This window comes from Polypterus senegalus, chromosome 1, assembly GCF_016835505.1.
Source record: "Polypterus senegalus isolate Bchr_013 chromosome 1, ASM1683550v1, whole genome shotgun sequence".
Lineage (NCBI taxonomy): Eukaryota > Metazoa > Chordata > Cladistia > Polypteriformes > Polypteridae > Polypterus > Polypterus senegalus.
Window position 1 is genome coordinate 332,655,954 of NC_053154.1, and position 25,808 is coordinate 332,681,761.

The 25,808-nt window shown below is 42.9% G+C and overlaps 1 protein-coding gene and 1 long non-coding RNA gene across 2 annotated transcripts in view; both read left to right on the forward strand.

The window, feature by feature from the left end:
- Nucleotides 1–1,231: 1,231 nt before the first annotated feature.
- On the forward strand, nucleotides 1,232–10,725 carry LOC120516724. Its single transcript, XR_005630896.1, has 5 exons — nucleotides 1,232–1,273; nucleotides 3,443–3,936; nucleotides 9,827–9,966; nucleotides 10,106–10,205; nucleotides 10,320–10,725. It is a non-coding gene; the product is annotated as an uncharacterized LOC120516724 (long non-coding RNA).
- Nucleotides 10,726–18,414: 7,689 nt separating this feature from the next.
- Nucleotides 18,415–25,808, forward strand: part of pik3c2a (phosphatidylinositol-4-phosphate 3-kinase, catalytic subunit type 2 alpha) — a 231,006-nt gene continuing 223,612 nt past the window's right edge. Inside the window, exon 1 of the mRNA XM_039740786.1 lies at nucleotides 18,415–18,504. The gene's annotated coding sequence lies outside the window, so the exon portion shown is untranslated. The remainder of the gene's footprint in view (nucleotides 18,505–25,808) is intronic.

Below are 25,808 nucleotides of genomic sequence, written 5' to 3' on the forward strand. Positions count from 1 at the left end.
TCCTACCTGACAGGGAGAAAATTCTTTGTTAGTTGTGGGAATTTTACTTCAAAGACCCCTGATATCCGATATGGTGGTCCACAAGGCTCTATCCTGGGTCCGCTGCTCTTCTCAATCTACATGCTGCCGTTAGGTCAGATTATCTCAGGTTACAACGTGAGCTACCACAGCTATGCTGATGACACACAGCTGTACTTATCAATAGCACCTGATGACCCCGACTCTCTCGATTCACTAACACAATGTCTGACTTGTGTTTCTGAGTGGATGAGTAGGAGTTGTCTCAAACTAAATAAAGAAAAAACTGAAATTTTAGTGATTGGCAATAATGGATATAATGAGGTTATTAGAAATAAACTTGATGCATTAGGATTAAAAGTCAAAACGGAGGTAAGGAATTTAGGTGTAATTACTGACTGTGATCTGAATTTTAAATCGCATATTAATCAGATCACTAGGGCAGCATTTTTTTCACTTAAGAAATATAACAAAGTTAGACCTCTTATATCTTTGAAAGATGCTGAGAAATGAGTTCACGCTTTTGATTTCAGTCGACTAGATTATTGTAACGCACTCCTCTCAGGACCACCAAAAAAAGACATAAATCAGTGACAACGAGTGCAGAATGTTAACTAGGAAAAGAAAATCCGAGTACATCACACCAGTCTGAGCGTCACTACACTGGTTACCTGTGTCATTCAGAGTTAACATTGAAATCCTGTTTATGGTTTACAAAGCCTTCAATAATCTACTCCATCTTATATATCGGAGTGTCTGACACCTTACGCTCCAAATCGTAACCTCAGATCCTCAAATGAGTGTCTCCTTAGAATTCCAAGAATAAAACTTAAAAGAAGTGGTGAGGCGGGCTGGCGGCCTTCTGCTGTTATGCACCTAAAATCTGGAATAGCCTGCCAGTAGGAATTCGCCAGGCTGATACGGTGGAGCTCTTTAAACAACTGCTGAAAACACATTTCTGTAACATGGCTTTCTCGTAACTTCATTTTAATTTAATCCCGATGCTCTGCATATTCAATTAATTATCATTACTATTCATGGTGGCTCCAAAATCCGTACTGACCCCTACTCTGTCTTCTGTTCTTTTTCCAGTTTTCTGTGGTGGCGACCTGCGCCATCACCACCTGATCAAAGCACTGTGATGTCCCTCCATTGATGGATTAAAGGCCAGAAGTCTACATGACCGTCATCACCAAGTCCTTCCATGAGAACCCTGAATACCAGGAGGACTGATTTGTGAGGTCATTGATGTTAGGTAGGATGGCTAGAGGGGGCTGGGTGGTCTCGTGGCCTCAGAACCCCTGCAGATTTTATTTTTTCTCCAGCCATCTGGAGTTCATTTTAACCCAGCCACAGGGGATGCACAAACCAGTGCGTCTCTTCAGTTGGTCCCAAGTCCAGGTTATGTCAGGGGATAGTGGATTTTGTCAAAAAGATGGACATGGCTGTGGTGAATACGTATTTTAAGAAGTTGGAGGAACATAGGGTGACGTATAAGAGTGGAGGAAGATGCCCACAGGTAGATGACATCCTATGCAGAAGAGTCGATCTGAAGGATCTATCTATCTATCTATCTATCTATCTATCTATCTATCTATCTATCTATCTATCTATCTATCTATCTATCTATCTATCTATTATATAGTGCCTTTCATTATATCTATCTATCTATCTATTTTCAAGCCGCCAGGTAAATAGCAAACCTTTTCCAAGAAAGGAGGCCATTCTGTTATCACAATATTGAATTGTTTGTATGTTTCAGCAGTTCAGACTCTTTTGCAAGACAGCAATTATCTATGGCCTGTAAACAACCATCACCATGACCAGTAACAGGATTATTCAGGAACTTGGCCTTATCACCTCAGTCCTAAAAATGGGTGTTGTGATAATGATGAGACACAGACATCATAAAGATTTGGGGCAGCCACCTGTATATTATTCCATCCATCAGTTATCCTACTTCCATGGCTGCAAATTAGATTGTTTAGTTGAACAGAGATGTTAATTCATTTGAGTCCAAGACAGAACTGATTAGATGAAAAAGAAACATGGCGGCTTTAAAGGCCCAAACAGAAAGTAACGTCATCATGAGGACTGGAAGTGACATCATTGAGACCAGAGGTGATGACATATTTGGGTTCCGAACCGGAAGTGATGTCGTCAGGACAGGAAGTCACGTCATCAAGGGCGCCGGAGCCTGGCGGGATTTCCCGAGTATGGTCTGCAAGGAACTGAGAAAGACAGTCAGCGCACCCCGCCACCTGCTGGTCTATAGTGGTATTACAATTACTCAGGCCCTTTAGCAGTGCCTATTGTCCCTTCTGTCTTCTAAATATAATATTTACATGTTTGTTTGCCTAAGAAAAAAAAAAATCACCCATTGTACAAAAAATTTTCCCTTCTGACATCTTCATAAATGAAACACTCTGGTCGTGTCACTTCTTCATCTCCTTTTACTTGAACAGCTCAGCCTTCTTCAGCTTTCCTCAGTTGCACTCCATGTTCTCCTCAATCAGCCTTCCTCTGGTGCTGCTTTGTCTTTTTTTGTAATATGGAGACCCAAACTGCACCAGGGTGTCATTCGGCTTGAGCAGACACTCCTTTGACGTGTGAGAGAAGACTGTAAAATGCAGGCCGTGGACGCCGGGTCGTTTAATGCACTACAGTAGATAGATAGATAGATAGATAGGCAGTATTTCTCACCCTTGATTTTGCTGCAAGACTCGATTACTTCATCATCCGGCTTGATCATTGCAAACATCTTTCTTCATGTAGACAACCACAGACACTTGGAATAAGTGACCAAGTCGTGTGGTAGCGTGTAGGACTTTTAGGTCCTCTGGAGACACGACTTGATGTTATAAGTGAATAGGACTGGTGGCTCGTCCTCTTTATTCTCATGTTCTAATGTCCTGCTTCCTTGGCAGCATCTCCTGGGCCCTTGCTTTAGTGCTGGATGCAGGTGCTGAGGTTAGGGTTAGGGTTACCCTGGGACTTTCATCTTCTTTTTTTGAACTCTGCAGTTGGTTTTTCACGTTCCCAATGGACTGAGCACAATCTGTGCAATGAAGGGTGCCGTCTGTTTGATTTTGGATCCTGGGCCTGTGGACCCTTCTTTTGTTGGCGCCATATTTGGCTACGGTCTCTAGGCGTGGGATACGCAGGTCGTGTAGCTGGGCACATTCTTTCTTGACTGCCTCTGCTCTGTTGACCTTATCAGCTATGGCAGCATCTCCTGGGCACATTGATTATTTCATCAGGTGATTCCCTTTCTTGGTCATTTGGGATCGCAGAGGCACCGTCTCTTATCAAGTGGTGGTGGGGGGTGCTGGTGAGTTGGTTTGATAAAAAGGCAACTTGCCCTAACTGTGATGGTAGATCCGCCCGGTAGCATCTTTCTAATTAAAAATATTTATTATTCCAGAAAGGATCTGATTGACAAGAAGCTCCAAAGAGCACAGAAAACACCGACGGCAAAGTCTTCAAAACAGGCAATCCAAAGGAAGCACAGTCCATGTCCGAGTCCAAAAGAATTATCAAAAAACGGAGCACAGCAGCCAAAGAATCGATTATCGTAAATAAACAAGAATTCCACAACAGAAAAGAGTGGGGACCATCCCCATATAAAGTCCAACGGACAAAGTAAAGAAATAAATAATGAGGATCAAAATACTGTTAAACAGCAACTGAAAATACAGTCATGGCGTTTTTATATTGGAGAAAAATGGTGGGTGGGTGGGATTGACGTGGCAGGAGATGACGTCATAACTACAAGATGGATGTGACGTCATCAAAAGGAGACCGGATGTGATGATATGGCGGAAGTGATGCCATCTTCGGGAGACCAGACGTGACATCATCAAGATGGAGCCGGACGTGACGTCTGGCAGCCATCTTGCGAACCCGGAAGTGTGTGAGGTAGGTTATTTTTCTTCTTTTAGTCTGATGAAAGAGAGAGACGTTAGTACCGCAAATTAACCCTTCGTCTCCCGATGTTTCACTCGCCTCAGGGCTTGTTGACTGCCTCCTAAGTGCACGTGTGTGACACGAGACATCCACAAAAGCCCAATAAGAATAATCATGAGAGAAAATTCACCACCACCACCACTATGAGCACATTCAGAATGAACCGCAAGGGACTGTGAGTTTTTCCAGACTTTATAGCCACTGAGGGCAGCACTGTGATGCTCATAGGCAGGTGGTCCCATCTCTTGGGGGGCCACCCACAAAACATGCAGAACACAAAGGAAGATACAGAGTGTAAATAAAACACAGAAGGAGGGTTCGGGGGTACCACCTTGGTAACACCGTAGACTTGAACTCACCTTTACCAGGAGTGTAGCCAGGAACAGACTTGAGGGTGGACCCGTGTACGTTTATTAAGATATTTAAGAGCAGTTTTCCAAAAAATCCATCTATTGGATAACAAAATTATTAGAGCTGTGCAAAAGTTGAGCAAATATGATCGAGGAAATCAAACGGCGTTGTGCTACAGTGGACACACACGCACAAAATCAGCACCAATACAATACAATACAATTTATTTTTGTAGAGCTCAAAATCACACAAGAAGTGCCGCAATGGGCTTTAACAGGTCCTGCCTCTTGACAGCCCCCCAGCCTCGACTCTCTAAAAAGACAAGGGACAACTCTTAAGAGAATGTCACGTAAGACTGGCCTCACCGTGCACATCCAGGCTTTCTCTGACCACCAAAGAGCTTACAGAGAAGCACTAACTGCTGCTAAGAACACCCACTATGGCAGAATAATAGAAAGTGGCGACAATAATCCAAAGGTTTTGTTCTCTGTAGTTAACAAACTACTCAAACCCGCATCTGGCCCAACTACCTCTAATACTGAAGTCTGTGAGGATTTCCTCCACTTTTTCTGTAACAAAATTAAAGATCTAAATAATTCAACTAACATAAATACATCATCTGTTTATTTCTCTTCCTGTCTTCCCACTTCATCCAGCTCCTTCTCTAAGTTCTCACCAGTCACACCTGCTTTGTAAGATGAGGCCGACTGCTTGTATACTGGACCCCCATCCCCAGCTCACTACTTAAATCCTGCCTTCATGCCATAATCCCGACTGGTACATCAATAATAAACTCATCCCTTGACACTCACTGGCTCTGTGCTGCTCACTTTTAAAATCGCTTCTGTAACCCCCATGTTAAAAAAGTCTGGCCTTGATGCTGACAATCTTAACAATTTCCAGCCAATTTCTCACTTACCTTTCCTGTCAAAAGCTCTTGAGGGTGTCGTAGCCTCCCAGCTCACCAATTACTTAACGTCTAATAATTTGATGGAACCTTTTCAGTCTGGTTTCAGGGTGCAGCACAGCTGTGAAACTGCCTGCTACGGGTAACCAACGATTTGCTTATGGCAGCAGACTCTGGACAGACCAGCATATTAATTCTATTAGACGTCAGTGCAGCATTTGACACTCGGGTCAGACACGACATTCTACTGTCTAGAATGGAGAACATGCTGGGTATCTCTGGCACTGCCCTCCACTGGTTCAAGTCCTATCTGACTGATAGGCAACAGCAGATCCAGCTCGGCGCCAGTCGCACAAGGAGCTCCTCAGGGCTCTGTCCTCGGCCCTCTTCTCTTCTGTATTTATATGCTTCCCCTTGGCCATATTATTCGTAGCTATGGACTGGGCTATCATTTTTATGCAGATGATACTCAACTCTACTTCAATGTTAAAAGTGGAACTTCATTAGAGCTCTCTCAGCTCACAACCTGCCTCAGTGAAATTAAAACCTGGATAAAGCAGAACTCTTTAAAATTAAATTGCAACAAAACTGAACTCCTGCAAATTGGAACTAAAATGCAACTTAATAAAATGAGCTCCTTCCCAGTCCATCTTGGCGGTGATCTCATCAGAGACTTTCTTACTTTCACCTCCGTCACATATCCCGTGTCTGCTCCTTCCTCTCCTTTTCTAATGCTGAGAAACTTGTCCATTCTTTTATCACATCCCGATTATTGTAACTTGCTGCTGGCAGGCGCCCCTTCTAATCTTATATCACAGCTCCAGCTTATTCAAAACTCGGCTGTAAGAGTCCTGACTTGAACCAGCAGCAGCGAGCACATCACACCCATCCTGCTCCGTCTTCACTGGCTCCCTGTGTCTTACAGAATCGAATAGAAAATCCTACTGATAACCTACAAAGCCTTAAATAACCTCGCGCCAAACTACATCAGTGACCTTCTCCATCACTAAATGCCTGCCCGCTCACTAAGGTCTTCTGATTCTGGCCATCTTGTTGTGCCCTCCACTAATCTACACTCCATGGGTGACCTTCAGCTGTATAGCAAGTGCCCAGACTCTGGAATGACCTACCGAAATGAATCAAATCAGATGACTCCATGAATTCTCTTAAAAAACAACTCCAAACTCATCTGTTCAGGAAGGCTTTTAGCTCCACTTGACTTCATTCCCCTTCTCTCAGTTTAACTCTCTGTCAAGATGCTCATGTAACCTGTGTATGTAATGCTCCAACATTGATGGACTGAAAGCCAGAAGTCTACGTGACCATCATCATCGAGTCCTTCCATGAGAACCCTAAATCCAAAGAGGATGTTAGGTAGATTGCCCAGAGGGGACTGGTCAGGGGGTCTCATGGTCTGGAATCCCTGCAGATTTTATTTTTTTTCTCCAGCCGTCTGGAGTTTTTTTTTTTTTGTTTTTTCTGTCCGCCCTGGCCATCGGACCTTACTCTTATTATTATTATTATTATTACTCTTATTCGATGTTAATTAATGTTGACTTATTTTTATTTTTTATTGTGTCTTCTATTTTTCTATTCTTCATTTTGTAAAGCACCTTGAGCTACATTTTTTTTGTATGAAAATGTGCTATATAAATATAAATGTTGTTGATGTGTGCTAGACCATCAATTCTGTTGTCTGTTAGGCTTTCTCTGAATTTACTGTCTTAATCTTCTTTATTTATTTATTTGCTTTGTACTATGCTATATACTGCATACCCTGCCGTTCTTTCTTATAATGAATATAAAAGCACCACGAATACATCTGTATGTCGGCATTTTGCTTCACCACATCAAACCATTCATCAAACATCGAAGCACGCACATCGATCCCCGTGGGATCTGCTAGAGGCTTTCTGTCACATGTCGATAGTAAACAGAGACTCTGACGTCACGTTCCGACTTTTATCACACTGTGCCCCCTGACTTTTTGCTGGTACTGCAACTCACGCATGCGTCGCGTTCATTTCTGAGGACCTGCTCAGAGTATGCGTCAAATGAATGCTGGGAACGTGTGGCAGTCATGATGTCTATCTATCTATCTATCTATCTATCTATCATATAGTGCCTTACATCTATCTATCTATCTATCTATCATATAGTGCCTTACATCTATCTATCTATCTATCTATCTATCTATATGCGTTCTGAGCGTGAAGTATAAATGAGCCCTAATTAGACAGACTGTGATCAGGTTGTGTTACTTTAACCCACACATTCGTGTTCTCCTTATATTTTGCCCATATTACCCATAATCCTTGAATAAACATGTCACTCTTTATTCTCGTCCATTCCGGTACTCTGCCTTGTAAGACGATGTAACTGATGAAGGCCTATGGGGTTTGGGACGTTCTGTTAAGGTCCACATAATAAAAGGTAAAGATTAGGGTCACTCTAACACAACAAAAACACAAGGAAAGATTATGCCAAAAAATGAAGACTATCTACAGTGACAGGCGGTTTCAGCCATTTCCCGGCCGGGACGCCAGCTGGTTGGAAGGACTCGGGGATAGAGCATCTCCGATCTGAGGCACCACCTCCCCTGGGACACTAGAGGGCAGCCCTCCTGGGCGGCTGTGGCACATTGGGACTTGGAGTTTGGTACAACCCTGTTGGGTTCCGTGGGGGCCCTACAATGGACTTCCACCACACCAGGGAGTGAGCCACCTGGAGCAGAGTTAAAAGGAGCCGCCTCACTCCATTCAAGGAGCCAGAGTTGGGTGGAAGGAGGAGTGGAGGCAAAAGAAAGGAAGAGAAAGAGAGAAGAAAAGGGTTTTGTGCTGAAGTGTGCAGTGGGTGCTTTCTGTACTGTGGTTCTGTGCTTCCTTGTGTGAATAAAGGTGAGCTGTGCGGTGAAGCTTGTGTCCTGCCTGTCTGTGTCAGGTTTAGGGTGGCTGTACGCACCCAGGGCTTCACACTACCTTAACAAAAGGACAAGCGTCTGTGTGTCCGTCTGTGTATCTGTGTGTCCATCTGGCTGCTTGGGTTTGGAAGAAAATTTAAAAATAGGCTCAACATATAGAAGACCTGGATTCACTTCCCGGGTCCTCCCTGCGTGGAGTTTGCATGTTCTCCCCGTGTCTGCGTGGGTTTCCTCCCACAGTCCAAAGACATGCAGGTTGGTGCATTGGCAATCCTAAATTGTCCCTGGTGTGTGCTTGGTGCGTTGGGTGTGTGTGTGTGCCCTGCAGTGGACTGGCGCCCTGCCCGGGGTTTGTTTCCTGCCTTGCACCCTGTGTTGGCTGAAATTGGCTCCAGCAGACCCCCATGACCCTGTAGTTAGGATATAGCAGGTTGGATAATGGATGGATGGACAACATGTAGAAGAAGCAGCACAAAAATGATATTAAAATGCCAAATAAGTGTCTAAAAATAAGAAAATTAGCTTCTTCTGTTGCCTGGCAACACCAGAATGGCAGTGACTCTCTTGTACCTGCTTAGGCACGTGAAGGAGGTTTATAGCTGAAATGCTAACAACTGATAACTTCACATGGTGGGCTGTGAATGACCAAAGCTCTGACCCGCCCAGTCTGGAGTCGCTAAACCAGGTCAATGTGATTTTCCCAGCTAAACACGTTCGACTGTAGGAGTGGTCAGTTTGATCAGGGGAGAGCAACAAAAATGGACGGCTCTGTTCAAAGAGGAAAAGGCAGCCATGACGGAAAGTGATCGGGGGGGGGTGTATTTTTATACCGGACTAAATGGACAGCCCACTTATCAAATAAAAAATTCTAGATAATCACAAAAGTACAGAAAAAAACACTGGCCACACCGTGAGCACATTCACAATGAACCGCAAGGGACTGTTGGTAGCCCAGCCTTTAAAGGGCTGAGGGCAGTTCCTTTGATGGTGGTGAGCATGTGGGGGACCTCGGCTCTTGGGGGACCACCCACAAAACACATGGCACATAGTAAAAGCTACTTAAACGTAAGGAAACTAAAAAATCCAATGTGCTAACATAAATAATAAACTAAATATACATAAAAATGGCATTTGAACCCTCACTGAAATGCAACAATTTCAAAGCTGTTATTTTAGATCTTTGTTTGTCCAGTATTGTCCAACATTCTGCTGTGTATAACATTCTTGCTACATACTGTGTGTGGTTTTATCGTAGATGGATCTTCACCTTTACGCTTACTTAATTCTTTCTTTTGTTAATTTGATAAAATACTTTATTTGCCTTGTTCATTCTGTTTCTGATTTCTTCATCTATCTCTCCATCTTCACTTATTATCACTCTCAGGTATTCATTTATTGGCACCTTTTGTTCCATTTATCAGTATCCACATTTGTCTTTTTGTCCTTCCCTTGTTATTTTCATTTCTTTACTTTTCTCTGCATTTATTATCAGAGCTTTTGCTTTATCTTGCTGTTGCTCACTTATTACAATCAACCAGCTATGCTCCTTGAAATCTAAAGGAATCAACTTAGAGCTCCACATTAATGTCTGCAGTGCACCATCTATTGAAATGCATTTTGTAACGCATGTAGTAATAACATGGGTTGCATTTTCATTCCAACAGATGGTGCATCCCAAACATTTGCAGTAAGAAAATGAATTGCCACAAAATGTTTGTCTGTGATCACCGCTGCCTGTCGCTCCTCACCGCAGGAGCAGCTCATCCGAAGATGAAAAGAGCGAAGATCTGGAGCAACGATAAAGGTAAGGTGGAAAGAACCCAGTGCTGTCTCCATTAATGTAGAATGCTGGACGAACTTTACATGTCATGGCCAGTCACGGTGAGTTCTGATGCTATTGCATTTGATCACTGTGGAGATCCTGCTTCATCTTCTTGTTTCAGATTTTATTTCAGTGCTGGACGGTTTTCGCCTCATTGAATGAGATGGAGTGGAAAAGTCAGGAAGGGGCTGGAAATGAGTGAACGAGTAATGGTGAGAAAAGTGAGCGCATTACAGTTCTAACTTAAAAATGTGCTATCTGGATACGCAATACCCCACTGGGGCGAGAGGGGGCACCGTCACGGCCAACTGCGTCTTTTTTTTCTCTTTTTTCAGTGATAAGACGCCCCCTTGAGGGAAAATAACCCCGCCCCTTCCAGCAGCAGTGCTACAAAGGTCTGAGGCCTGCTGATGTTGGCGTCGCGTTTGGACCTCGACGTAGCAGTGACAGACCTGCTCTCAAGAGCCAACGCCTTGTTGGTTTTTCTCCTCTTCCATTTCTGGGCCCTCAGGCACTGAATTTTGATTTTAGAGGATTAAGAGGCATGACCCACGTTGGCACCCCAATGGCTTTTGGATTCAGCCATCACCACCGGTCATTGAAATATCGACTGAATGTGTCCACGTCACTGCCCAGGGAGATGAGCTCCATCATTCTGATTAACGTTCATTAACTCAGCAACAGAAATGATTCACTTTGTAGTACAAGCGTAAAGCAGGGGTGGGCAATGTGGGTCCTGGTGGGCCGCAGTGACTGCAGGCTTTTGTTCCAACAACAATGACAACTTTCATTTCTATAGCACATTTTCATAAAAATAATGTAGCTCAAAGTGCTTTACATGAGGAAGAAAGAGAAAAATGGACAAAGTAAGAATTTAAAATAAGAGAACACTAATTAACAAAGAATAAAAGTGAGGTCCGATGGCCAGGGAGGACAGAAAAAACAAAAAAAACTCCAGACGGCTGGAGAAAAAATAAAATCTGCAGGGGTTCAGAGGCCACAAGACCACCCAGCCCCCTCTACCCAACATAAATGATCAGTCCTCATGGTATTCAGGGTTCTCATGGAAGGACTTGATGACGGTCATGTGGACTTCTGGCCTTTAATCCATCAATGTAGGGACATCACGGTGCTTTGATCAGGTGGTGTTGGTGCAGGTCGTCACCGCAGAAAACTGGAGAAAGAACAGAAGAGAGAGTAGGGTTAGTACGGATTTTGGAGCCACCATGAATAGTAATGATAATTAATTGAATATGCAGAGCATCGGGATTAAATTAAAGTGAAGTTATAAGAAGGCCATGCTATAGTAATGTGTTCTCAGCAGTGTTTTAAAGTGCTCTACTGTATCAGCCTGGTGAATTCCTATTGGCAGGCTATTCCTGATTTGAGGTGCATAACATCAGAAGGCCGTCCGCCTCACCACTTCTTTTAAGTTTAGCTCTTGGAATTCTAAGCAGACACTCATTTGAAGATCTGAGGTTACGATTTGGAGCGTAAGGTGTCAGACACTCCGATATATAAGATGGAGCAGATTATTGAAGGGTTTGTAAACCATAAGCAGGATTTTAAAGTTAATTCTGAATGACACAGGTAACCAGTGTAGTGACATCAGGACTGGGGTGATGTGCTTGGATTTTCTTTTCCTAGTTAGGACTCTAGCAGCTCCATTCTGCACTCGTTGTCACTGATTTATGTCTTTTTTTGGTGGTCCTGAGAGGAGTGCATTACAGTAATCTAGTCGACTGAAAACAAAAGCGTGAACTTATTTCTCAGCATCTTTCAATGATATTATTGGTCTAAATTTTATGTTTCTTAAGTGAAAAAATGCTGTCCTAGTGATCTGATTAATATGTGATTTACAATTCAGGTCAGACTTAACAGTTACCCCTAAATTCTTTACCTCCGTCTTGACTTTTAATCCTAATGCATCAAGTTTATTTCTAATAACCTCATTATATCCATTATTGCCAATCACTAAAATTTCACTTTTTTCTTTATTTAGTTTGAGATAATTACTAATCATCCACTCAGAAACACAAGTCAGACATTGTGTTAGTGAATCAACAGAGTCGGGGTCATCAGGCGCTATTGATAAGTACAGCTGTGTGTTGTCAGCATAGCTGTGGTAGCTCACGTTGTGCCCCGAGATAATCTGACCTAACAGAAGCATGTAGATTGAAAAGAGCAGCGGACCCCTGATAGAGCCTTGTGGACCATCATATAGAATATCAGGGGTCTTTGAAGTATAATTACCACAACTAACAAAGAATTTGCTCCCTTCCAGGTAGGATTCACACCAATTTAAGACCCTGTCAGAGAGGCCCACCCGTTGACAAAGGAGATTTCTAAGAATATTGTGATCAATGGTGTCAAATGCGGCACTCAGATCTAAGAGGATGAGAACAGATATCTATCTATCTATCTATCTATCTATCTATCTATCTATCTATCATATAGTGCCTTTCATCTATCTATCTATCTATCTATCTATCTATCTATCTATCTATCTATCTATCTACCTATTTTTATATAGTGCCTTTCATCTATCTATCTATCTATCTATCTATCTATCTATCTACCTATTTTTATATAGTGCCTTTCATCTATCTATCTATCTATCTATCTCCACCTATTTTTATATAGTGCCTTTCATCTATCTATCTATCTATCTATCTATCTATCCATCTATCTATCTATATATCTATCTATCTATCTATCTATCTACCTATTTTTATATAGTGCCTTTCATCTATCTATCTATCTATCTATCTATCTATCTATCTATCTATCTATCTATCTATCTATCTATCAGATAAACGGCCTCTGTCTGCATTTACCTGCAAGTCATTGACTACTTTAACCCTTGCATTCCTTACCAGTAACAGATGTGATTTAATATCGTGACTTGTTAGTGGTTGAACTCTGCCATGTCATCTCATTCTTACATCATAGATTTTTTTTTTCCATTCCAAGGATGTCATCCAAATGGTCTGAAGCCTAAAATCCTCAGTTCTTCATGTTTTTCTCTTCAGTTTCCTTCCAAATAGTTTGGTAAACCAGATAGTTAATGATGAATTGACACAGAGGTGTCCATGGAGACAAGCAGGATGGAGAACTGCCCGCTCCTTTGTCATTTGCCTCTCACTGCTTATAAGGAGCCATTAAAAACAGGGAATGCAGCTGTTGTTCGAGACTGGGATAAACAATTAACGGTGGAGAACCTCAACAAGAGAGACCACCAAAAAGAAGAAGAAAAATGACACTTGAGCAATCATTATTAAGAAATTTGGGTTGGAACAAAAACCTGTAGCCACTGTGAAGGACTGACTCCTAACTCTGGATCTGTGTCTTAGTTAATTTGGTAGTTATTAGGATCACTAATTCAGAAAATGGTTAGAATGAAAACCTGCGGCCCTCCAGGTCCGACATTGCTCAACTCTGTTCTAATGGATGACTCTTTCTAACCCTAAAATGCTGCTGACTTAAGCAGGATGGACATCACAATGAATTAACTTCAATCAGCATGTTGGACTTGTGGGCACCACCAGCTGGATCCCCCTCTACTCAAATGTCAGCCTGCAGCACAGCCCAGCAGGTGTGACCACCACGTCCCACTGCCACCTGCAAGCCAGTGATGAGCAGCAGCAGCAGCAGCAGCTCTCCTGTTCTAGCCAGAAGTTCCTATGTGTGGGAGTTCGTCACTATTTTTAAATATAATATTTATACTTATAGGCCGGCATGGTGGTGCAGTGGTAGCGCTGCTGCCTCACGGTAAGGAGACCTGGATTCACTTCCCGGGTCCACCTTGCGTGGAGTTTGCATGTTCTCCTCGTGTCTGCAGGTTAGGTGCATTGGCGGTCCTAAATTGTCCCTAGTGTGTGATTGGCATGTGTGTGTGTGTGCCCTGCGGTGGGCTGGCGCCCTGCCTGGAGTTTGTTTCCTGCCTTGCACCCTGTGTTGGCTGGAATTGGCTCCAGCAGACCCCCATGACCCTGTAGTTAGGATATAGCAGGTTGGATAATGGATGGATTTATACTTATCTTGAACTTTTCTAACTAAGCATTTCACTAGAATTTGCACAATGTGTTTAATTGTATGTTACAGCATTTGAATGGATTACTTTCAAGCACTTTGAGTGACTTTCATTTATGAAGATGTGCTATAGAAAGAAATGTTGTTTGATTTGACTGGACTCAGGGCCGGTGCCACCATTAAGGTGAATTAGGCAATGGCCAGGGAGCAGATCATGGGGGGATCCTAGCTGAACAGGTTAGCTACAAACAGGAGAGAATACCGGAGTGGAGGAAACTATAGAAGGTGTGATAGACGGCCAGGGACTTAGCCCAGATGGATGCCCTTTTGAGGAGAGGAGAGGGGGAGTGGACATATCCCCAGCAGTACCTCGCCTAGGACATGAGAGGGCAGTGCCATGGGACTGGAACTTAGAAGCTCAACCCTGCGCAGGCCCGTGGCCACCACCAGAGAGCGCCTGGACAGTTCCAGAGCTGTGGTCTACAGCACTTCCGCCACACCTAGAAGTGCTGCCGGAACTTGATCGAGGAGCACCTGGAGCACTTCCAGGTACGGTATAAAAGAGGCCGCCTCACTGCAGCAAGCGTGCCGGAGTCGGGAGGAAGAAGACGGAGTTTGTGGGAGAGAAGTAGAGGCGGTCGGAGAAAAGAAGAAAGGACAGAGCTTTATTGGGGTTTGTGCATTGTGCTGTGCCAAAGAACAATAAACGTGTGCGTTTTGGACATTGTTGGTCTGTGTGTCTGTCTGTAGCCGGGCTGATCTTCTACAAAGGATAAAGCTGATGTCACACACTATAACAATTTGGGAAAGGGTTATAGAGAAAAGTCAGATCGGAGAGCATACACTGGCACAGCACAGCCGCATCCACCACACGACAAAACAGCTCGGGATCCTAGTTGACGACCCCCAAAGGCAGACACGGGGTCCAGTCCCACCCTCCAGAAATGACCCTCTATCTGCTGCAGCCAGGTATTATGTGGGGATCCACTTGGCCTGGTCCAGCTGCTCGAACCCTCAACAATGAGGATCCTGCATGCCAGATCACCCTCGGGTAATTGCGCCACATCGTCACCGTGCTGTTACTGACTGACGCGCCCTCACAATGCAGGGCATGTGCCTCATTCAGGACTCCGTGAGCAACACAAAGTCAAACCGGCGGCCCCCAAGGATTCTCTGAAGAGACACACAGGAAGTAATCCTTGTGAGTCTTTGTCTCAGATCGCTGGATAGCGTCCATGTCTCACAAACAGGAAGCACCAGGACTCTAAAGACTTGGACCTTCGTCCTTTTACAGATATCAGGAGCGCCACACACCTATTTCCAGTGACCTCATGACCCCCCCATACTCTCCCAATCCGTCTACTGACTTCATAGGAAGAGTCACCAGAGTCATGAATGTCACTGCCAAGGTAAGCAAACCTCTCAATGATGAGGTCAACACTCTCTCCACAGACAGACACACTGCTGATGGCCGTGCCCAAGAGGTCATTAAAGGCCTGGAAGTTTGTTTTTTACTTTGGTTTTTCACTCACAAGCCCAGACACTCAGACTCCTCACTCAGTCTCTCAAGAACCCCCGTCAGAACCCCCATTGAAGATCACAGCATTGTCAGCAAAGTAAAGATCCATGAATCTCTCTTCACCACCAGATGCCCCCCCAGCTGCTGGACCCCATGACCTTGCCCAACAACCAGTCCATACAAGCATTGAACAGAGCAGGAGCAGAACAGACTGCTGACGAACCCCAGAATCAACTGGGAAAAATGCAGAGGTCCTGCCTCCACTCTCAGTACCAGTGTACAGGCCGGCCATGATATCCAGCAAACTTGAGGGGATCCCGCGAACCCTCAGGATGTTCTACAGGGCAGCTCGATCAACTGAGACGAACGCTTTATGAAAACTGACAAAGGCTGCAAAGAAACTCCGCCGATATTCATGTTTGTGCTCCATGAGAACCCTCAGTGCCAGGATGTGGTCGATGGTAGACTTCTTAGGCATAAACCAGACTACTCTGGTCACTGGTAAGTGACCAAGTGATCACGGATCCTATTGAGGATAACCCTAGAAATGATGTTACCCCGGCACTGAGAGCAGTGTTATCTCCCTGTAGTTGCTGCAATCCAGATGACCACTCTTGTCTTTCCAGATAGGGACGACAAGTCTCATTTTCCAGTCAGTTGGGATGATGCCAGTCTCCCAAATGGAAGCAAAGATTGCTTGTAGTACCAAGGGGACAGCATAATCACCAGCCTGGCCAAAGTTCACCCCGGATACCACATATCCCTGCAGCCTTCCCTACCCTCAGCTGGTTCACCACCTGTGCCATCTCAGTGAAACTGGGGGCTTCAGAGCTAATTGGAGGATCAGCGTCAAGAACTGTGGACCCAAAGATGTCCAACGACCTAGCAGGAGAACCAGCTTAAAACAGCTGCACAAAGTAGCCAGCCCAGTGGGTCATAACTGCAGTGTTATTCGTAAGGACTGTGCCATCAGGGCGGCTGATAGAGAGAAGGCTTAGGGAAAAAACACCACAGGGGTGGAGCAGTTTGGTTTTATGCCAGGGAGAGGAACAACTCATGCTGTCTTTGCACTGAGGCATCTCATGGAGAAACATTGACAAAAACAGAAAGGATTGTATATGGAGATCATTGATCTGGAAAAGGCTTATGATGGAGTGTCACATCAGGAGGTCTAGTGGCACATGATAGAGAAAGGAGGACCAGAGAAGTATGTGAAGATTGTCCAGGATAAGAATAAGGGAGTGAGGACTCGGGTTAAAATAGATAGATAGAAAGGCATTATATAGCAGATAGACAGATAGATAGAGTGAAAGGCACTATAAGATAGATAGATAGATAGATAGATAGATAGATAGATAGATAGATAGAGTGAAAGGCACTGTATAATAGATAGATAGATAGATAGATAGATAGATACTTTATTAATCCCAGGGGGAAATTCACAATAAAAGAGTAGATTTGGGGATTACAGATGAGTTCTCAGTTAGAGGAGGTCTGCACCAGGGATCACCTGAACCGTCCTCACCTCTTTTATCTTCTTATGGATGTGTTGACTTGTGGGATTAAAGACCAATCCCCTCCAGTACAGACTTGGTGCTGATGACAGTGTGATGTGTAGCACCAGAACAGAGGAGGTGGAGAGGAAGCTGGAAGAAAGGAGAAAGGCTTTGGGAGATGGTGGATTGAAGATAAATAATAAGAAGAAGACAGAATATGTGAGGTTTAATGATGATCAGGATTCAGATGTTGGCCTACTATTGAAAAGATTTGATATATTTTAATGTCTAGGATTAGTGGCAGCCCAAGATGGACAATTAGATAGATAGATAGATAGATAGATAGATAGATAGATAGATAGATAGATAGATAGAGTGAAAGGCACTATATAATAGATAGATAGATAGATAGATAGATAGATAGGCACTGTATAATAGATAGATAGATAGATAGAGTGAAAGGCACTATATAATAGATAGATAGATAGATAGATAGAGTGAAAGGCACTATATAATAGATAGATAGATACTTTATTAATCCCAAGGGGAAATTCAATTAAATTCAATTTCAATTAAATGCAAAGATAACGCACAGTGCAGTGAGGATGGAACAATTGGAAGAAGTCACCAGGAGGATTGTGGGATTGAAGAGTTAAGGAGAAGGCTAAAGGTGAGGTTTTTAAGACAGTGGTAAGACCAGCAATGATGTGTGGAGCTGAGACATGTATAGTGAAGGGAGCACAGGAGAAGAAGTTAGATGTGGCAGAAATGAAAATGTTGGGATGGATGTGTGGAGTTACAATAAACGACAGAATAAGGAACGAGACAATGAGAGGTACAACAAAAGTATGAGAGAGACATCTAAGAAAGTTCAGGGCAGTAGTGCTATGGACATGTGATGAGAAGAAACAATAGATATGTGGACAAAAGAGTGATGGGAACGGAATAAAAGGGGAAGGAAGCCAAAACAGATAAAGACAAGGAAGATTATAAGGAACAGGGACTGACCCGGTGCAGGCTGTATTGGAGAAGGTTGGTCAAGCACATGGACCCCACATAGAAGTGGGGAAAGATGAAGTGAAAGAAGAAGACTTGCAGTTAGATGTGTTGGCCACCTTCTCTGAGACATTGCAATGAAATGACCTCAAACAGCATACGTACAAGTGACAAGTTTAGCTCTCTGACACAAACACACGACATTCGGGAAGATAAATTATTGAACCCAAATGTACAAATAAAAAGAGAACCCCAAAGTTCAGCACGAAACGTCTCTGACTCGACGGCTGCGTTGTGCACACTGTGAGCACCAGAGGGTGGCGCTGTTTCCCCATCGTTGGGAGGTGCGCGGGAGGGGGGGGGGAGTTCTCTTGGAATGTTGTGCGGAAGTGGCGTCATGACGGCGGCGGCTGGTAACATCACTCGCTGTTCAGCTGCACGAAAAATGGCTTCATGGATGCGCGGCGGCTGTGGAAGGTAGGAGATGTTTACTTCTCTAGCCGGCTGTGTTGTGGTCAACTCGGAGACAGCGAGCCGCGCGTGTGCAGCTCATTCAACGCTGAGGGTTTCGTCGGCTCGCGTTTCCTGGGACCACCCGACGCGGTAACCTGAGTGTCGAGGGAAAGAAAAAAAAAAACAACATGAAAAAAAAAACTTGTGCGGGGACGGCATCTCATCTTTGGAAAAGTAGCTGGCGGCTTTCCCAAGTTGGCTTTGGGGTGAAGGCGGCCGCGGCTTGGGGGTGGTTACGGTCGCTCTTTGCATCTGTTGGAGTGCGGCGTTCTGACGCGGCATTTGGCTCCATGCTGCGGGTTTTCTTCGCTCGAGTCGGGAGATTTTACGAGTGCCAGGCACCGGCAGGCTCGGTTCGGAGGGGGCGACTAACACCAACCCCCCCTCCCCCCCGGGTTAGCCTTCATCTTTGCCCTTTGGCCTCTGCCAGGGCTTTGTGGCGGCATCTGTTTTTATTGCACTTTACGGCACTTTGTTCCCTTCAATCCACGAGTTTTAATTAGGAGGTTTAAACGCGTGACTCCCTTACGGGCAGAAACAATTAAAACGGGAGATCAAAGTGCTTTAAACTCGCGGACGCGCCTTCTCGTTGGGAACGCCACCTGGACGACTTCGCGCCGCTGCTGCCGGTGAAGTGGGAACGGGACGGCTGCGAGGTGAGGGTGAAAACGGACGAACCGGCGGGTTTAGAGCGGGAGGAGGGGGTGGTGCGCGTGCGTGTGTCAGGCGCGTGCCGTCTGTTTTGGGGCAGGTGTCGGGAGCGCTGGTGCGGGGATTTAAATTGGAGGAGCTGTCATTCGGCATTTGGAAGTCTCTTTATATAAAAAAAGTGTTTGGGATAATGTAATATCGTGGGAAAAAAGTTTGGTCAAATGCATAGTTTAGGGGGTCCTCAAGAGCGGCCTTTAGTGGTCGCAGTGGCTGCGACTTTCTTTCCAACCCAATTTCTTAATTAGAAGTCAATCCGTGACGATATCAGAACATGTCCAGTTTTGTGAACTGTTAGTGTTTTGATTCTGTCTGGCGAGTCATTCTTATACTGTACAGTTTTCTTTTCTCTTTTCCGGGGCAACATCCAAATGATTTGTGGCCTGAGACGTTTTCGTAATTCTTAGTGATTCACTCCTTTTTTTTTTTTTTCTCTTTCATTTCTTTACAAATACTCAACATACTCCTTCATGATGAACTCACACCGGAGTAAATGGGACTACACTCTCTCCTGATATTCTTCTTGAGAGATTAAAATGGATTGGTATCATTGGCCCTCCACGTGCCCGGTTTAAGTCTTATCACTCAGATCGTACACAGTTTGTACAATTAAAAAATTTCAGATCACAGGTTGGCCTAGTTGTTAGTGGTGTTCCCTAGGGCTCTGTCTTGGGTCCCCTTCTATTTATTTTTTATCTTCTGCCCCTTCGTCATATCTTTAGGAAATTTGATATTCATTTTCACGGTTATGCTGACGACCCCCAGCTCTATCTGTTTACTAAACCAGATTCCGCTCTTTCACCTTCTTCCCTCTCTGACTGTCTGAAGGAAGTTATGTCATGGCTGTCTGCTAATTTTCTTAAATCAAATAGTGATTAAAACAGAGGGTGGTCTTCTTTCGGCTACTCCCGTTAGGTGTTGCCACAGCGGATCATCTTGTTCCATCTCTTCTTGTCCTTGTCATCTTGCTCTGTCACCCCCATCAACTGCATGTCCCCTCTTACCACATCCATAAACCATAAAAGTTCTATCCTTGGCACCCTTCTCCCAATATATTCAGCATCTCTCCAAACCAACGCAATCTCATCTCTCTGACTTTGTCTCCCAACCGTCCCACCTGAGCTGACCCTCCGATGTCCTCATTTCTAATCCTGTCCATCCTCGTCATGCCCATCTTTAACTCTGTCTCCTGTTTTCTGGTCAGTGCCACTGTCTCCAGCCCATATAACATAGCTGGTCTCACTACCATCGTGTAAAACTTTGGTATGAACTAAGTCTGTTTTGGATAAATGTGGTAATGTTTCATTGATTAATGATAATTCTCTAATCTCTTCTTCCTCCCAGGTTAAGAGCTTAGATGTTATTCTCGTCAGTACCTTAAAAATCGAGGTACATATTAATAATGTTACTCGGTCTGCATTTATATAATATATTTTATATAATATTACGTCCATCTCTTTCAGCTACCAGCACTGCTATTCTTGTTCATTCTCTGGTTACATCTCGTATTGATTATTTTAATTCTGTCCTTTGTGGTCTTCCTCACAAACTCCAATTTGTATTATTACCAGAACCCCTTCCACAGAACACATTACTCCAGTCCTTCAGCACCTTTGACTCTCTATTAAATATCGCATTGATTTTAAGATTCTGCTTAGTACTTACAAGACCCTTCAGAATCTGACACCTCCTTATCTTTCTGATCTTCTTCACATCTCCATTCCTTCTCGTTTCCTTAGATCTTCTTCCTCTGTTAATCTTATTATACCTCCTGTTCGCTTGACTACCACAGGATTTAGAGCCTTAAGTCGAGTAACCTCTCGCCTGTGGTGCTCTCTCTCATAAGACGTTCATAATATCGACTCTCTTCCTACCTTTAAATCTCCTCTTAAAACAAGCTGGCTTATTCTGTCTGGTAATTTTAGCTGATATATTTTAAATTCAGTTTTATTATTGTATTTATTCTGGTTTTATTATACTGTAGTATTTTATTAATTTATTAATGTGCTCTTTAAGGTGACCATGTGTGCTTTGAAAGGCACCTATAAATAAAATTATTATTAAGGTGGAGGGCAGACTGCTGGCTCCTTTCTCGTTTGTATTGAGTTCTTAAAGGAAAGATTTGACATTTTTTTTAAGTCAAAGTTATTTTTTCACGATTGTGGTATAATATAAATTATTCTAGATCGATTGGTTCAACTTTATTTGTCCCCAGGGGGATATTTGGCTTTTAATCGAGGCTCTTTAATACTAAATAAATACACAGATAATGTACGTGCACACTATAGTCGGAACACACGCTGGAGTAACAAAAAAAGGAAGAAGATTAAAAAGACAGAAAACGTCTGACTTGATGATCCCGCTGAGGCTCTATGCAGGTGTGTTGCCGTTGGTATAAAGGACCTCCAGTCGCATTTCTTGTCAGACTTCTGCCGAATAATTTGTCAGCTGAAAGTCCTCCAAGTTAGTGTGTCAGAGAGAGGGGATGTTCAGCATTGTTCATAATGACCCTCGGCTTGTTTTAATTCTTCTTTGCTGGTACCTCCACGGGTTCCAGACTGCGTCCCATAACTGAACCTGCCCATTTTAATTAGGGTTTTGTTTTGTTGGGCCTCTCTTGAAGTGATGTCACTATCCCAACACACAGAGTTGTCGAAGATGTGAACAATGTCACTTCTCACATTAAAAGAGTGCAGTCTCCTAAGGAAGAAGAGGCTGTTCTGTTTCTTCTATTGTTTCTCTGTGCTCCGAGACCAGTCCAACCTGTCATTAATGTGGACCCCCAAGTACCTGTAAGACTGGACCACCTCAACATTGACACCCTGAATAGCAACCAAGCGTAGAGGCTCTTTGGTGCTGTGAAAGTCAGTAACCATTTCCTTGGTTTTGCTGATGTTAAGTTGCAGAGAACTCTCTTTGCACCAAGAAACAGACTTCTCCACCTGACTCCTCTTCTGTGTCTCATCCTCTTTGTCAATAGACCCCATAAGTGCAGAATCGTCTGAGAATTTCTGCAAATGACATGCTTTGTTGTTATATTTATAGTTTGGCACATAAACCTTTTGTTCTAAAGTGAAGCAATTTTTTAAATATAAATTTTAAACATACCTTGTCTGTTCTTGCAGCTTACAATGGGACTAATAGTGACACAGGTTCATAGTTGGTAAAAAAAAAAACAAAATGCATCCACTTTGACATATAAAAAAAAGATCATCTCAGATGGAGTGTTGGAAATCCATCCATCTATTTTCCAACCCGCTGAATCCGAACACAGGGTCGCGGGGGTCTGCTGGAGCCAATCCCAGCCAACACAGGGCACAAGGCAGGAACCAATCCCGGGCGGGGTGCCACCCCACCGCAGGAAACACACACAAACACACCCACACACCAGTGGAAATCATTGGATGAAAAGATTCTCTCATTGGAATGGATGACCAACTCGGGCTCTGCTATAGAAAACCCAGGAAGCGGATCGACTCCAGGACTCTGTCTTTGACTTTTTTCTCTTTTCGTTTTAATCTTCTCCATTGTCAACTGGCCGTAGTTCATCAGTAAATTAATGGGCAGGTGTTTTTGGTTTATGTTTAATCAGATTCTACCTTGTTGTCTGTGTATTTTAACAATCCTGCATTTCCTGTGTGTAACAGTCCTGTATTTAGTAATTAGTGTGTAAATTGCACTTGTATTTTAACGGAGTCTTGTTCAGAGCCCTCTGCGTCTGCACTCGGTGAAGGGCACTATATCAAAAATAAGTTGTATTTCGATTTAAGGAAGCGTGCCTTTCTTGTTTCTAAGGAATCCTTGTGTTAACGAAAGGAAATTAGAAATAATTACAGTATTGTAGCAGAGATTCTTGAGGTAAGACTACATTTCTCGCTCACTCGACCACTTCACCAAGCTGTATTTCATTAAATATTTAGATTTTTGCTTTTGCCATTTGGTATCTTCAGTGGTTATGTTCTGCCATGAGTTGTAACAGAGAGTTGTGATATAAATGGTATGAATATTTCTTCATAAACAACACCAACTTTTCACTCATTAAATTTTGCGTTGTTACTTTACCTGGCCTACAGAGCGAGAATCACGCCAGGAGGCAGCGGAGTTGAAAGAGCAGAGCACATGTGAGTTTTTTTTATTGTACTTTGTACACATAACAATAAATCTGAACAGATTACACTGCCTTGTATTTTTAATAAAAGCCTTAGACTTTTGAAAATGTCAAGCCACCCTTTCTAAGGATCGATGTTTTGCTATTTCCTTCATAAAACAATATAGACACACAGATTTTAAGTATGGGATCAAGACACGGATCAATACACACTACCATTTTTGGTTTTCATAAATGGAATTATCTGTGAAGTTTTAAGTTTTTACTTCTATATGAAGTTTAGGAAAAGTATCATAATCGTCCAAAAATTCAACCTCGACATTTTGATGAATCTCGACATTTTAGACCTCCGAGTACGATTTACTTTCTCATAGGGAAAGTATTGTGATTGACTAAAAATTTGATTTTGATGAAATCTCAACGTTTTAGACCTCCCTGAGTCCAAAAATTCCATTTTTGGAATTCTGTGTGCATGTATATAAACACGATAACTTGAGTTCGCGTTCACTTAGGTCAACCTAATTTTGCATGCAAGAATTAGATACAAAAGCTTATATTGCTTAACTTTTGGGTTATTTCTGCTAACCAGATGTAGTACTTTACTTTTTATTCATGCAGCTGCGGAGTGCAATTTATTCAACTTTACTTTTTTAATAATTGTTCAATATATTATTCATTTGATGGTTCTTTAATGTATATAATATAAAAATATAATCATTGTCCTGCAGTTTACTACTCAAATATCCATCCCCATATCTGAGTATACGAGAAAGTCCAGCAATGTACCCATGTCACCATAGCCCTATTGTAAGTGGCACAACGTATTGTTTTAAATTTATTAAAAAAAAAAAACAGCTCTTCACCTTAGAACACAGTTATATGTGGCAAATTAATTCATAGCATGAGAGAGTGTGATTATAAAGAAATAACTGAAAATTCTGAACTTATTCTTTAATTTGGCAGCTGGTTTAAAACATTAAGAGTAAGGAATGCTGTTCTTTAAGACTAAAACCCTATTTGGAAGGGATTAGTTTTATACCAGGAGGTGGGATAAAGTAGTTATTACTGGAGGATTGTAATTTTAGACCCTTCTGAATCGCTCAAATGATGGGGTTTTATTGACCTGTTGATTCACACAGGACTGGCTTATTTTGTTACAGACTTGAACTGGGATGTGAACGCACATGACGTGAGCAATTCAGGATTAAAGTTACAGAGGTCCTCTACTAATAATTTCTTTATACTGTACTTCCTCCTGGTGTAAAACCATTTCCGTCCGAATTGAGCTTGAAAGTAGCAGTTAAAGCTTAACACGTGAGTTAACTAAGGGGAAACACAAAAATGCTGCTTGACCAATTATTGCTTTGGGTGCTATAAATGGTTTCTAATTAAATAATTGATTTGAAAAACTGTGGCCATTGTGACCTTGCAGTAAGCAGTTCTCCAGTTCACTCTTGGGGTCCCCAGTGGCTGCAGGTTTTCCCTCCTAATTTCAAAATCGGTTATTTTACTTTACCTTCAGTCAATCTCCTTATTTAATTAGCTACCTTTCATTTTAATTCTTATTTTACACTCAGAAAAGTGCAGTAGTGTGAGGTTTACACTTATAAGAAATTTTTCTTATGGAGCTGCCAGCATGTCATCTGTCCACATCCTTTCAAGTCCTTTATGGCTTTATTGTTATACCATCCATACCCTGTATTGCAGCATACAGTGGCCCGGAATTGCGTTTCTCAGGACTGTGGTGCCACATATACATCAATAAAGAACAATTGTAAGACAATTAGAAAACTGTGATCTTAATGGTAACAAGTGATGATAAGAACAACAGTAGTAACAGATGTCCTCTAATATAGATAAACTACTGTAGGGCAGGACAGAGTTCAGAGACCAGGCAGTCAAAGGGTAGAACCAGTTGCAGAACTGTTTTGGATGCTATGGTACCCTCTGCCAGATAGAAGTGGGACAGAGAGATGATGGGAGGCTGGAGTGGTGCTTGTCAATTCTGTAGTCATTGTGAATGCAATGCTTGATAACGATGTGTTTCATGTAGGGCAGAAAGGCTCCAGTGATCTTTGTTTGTAGGTCCTTGTGTGATCAAAATAAAACTCATGTATTTCATTTGATGCATGGGTTATCCATTTGGTCTGGCCTAATAATACCTTTCCCTCACGCTGACCTTTTTGTCTTCAGGTAAAGCCACAATTTTTGCCCCTTCCACTTGCCGTAGCTCATCAAACTGACCCTTCTGATAGTCGTAGTGTTTTGTTTGGAGAAAGTAGTGGTGCTCACTACTTCATTGGCCTGATTAGGTGACTTTAGCCAAGTCATGTCGGGGCTTAGCTTTCCCGACTTGTGTTGAATTATTGTTACTTTCATTAATCCTTTGCCCTCCACGCGAAGTTATCAGTCATTAGCATTAAAGCTGTAGACCTCATTCACGTGGTCTGAG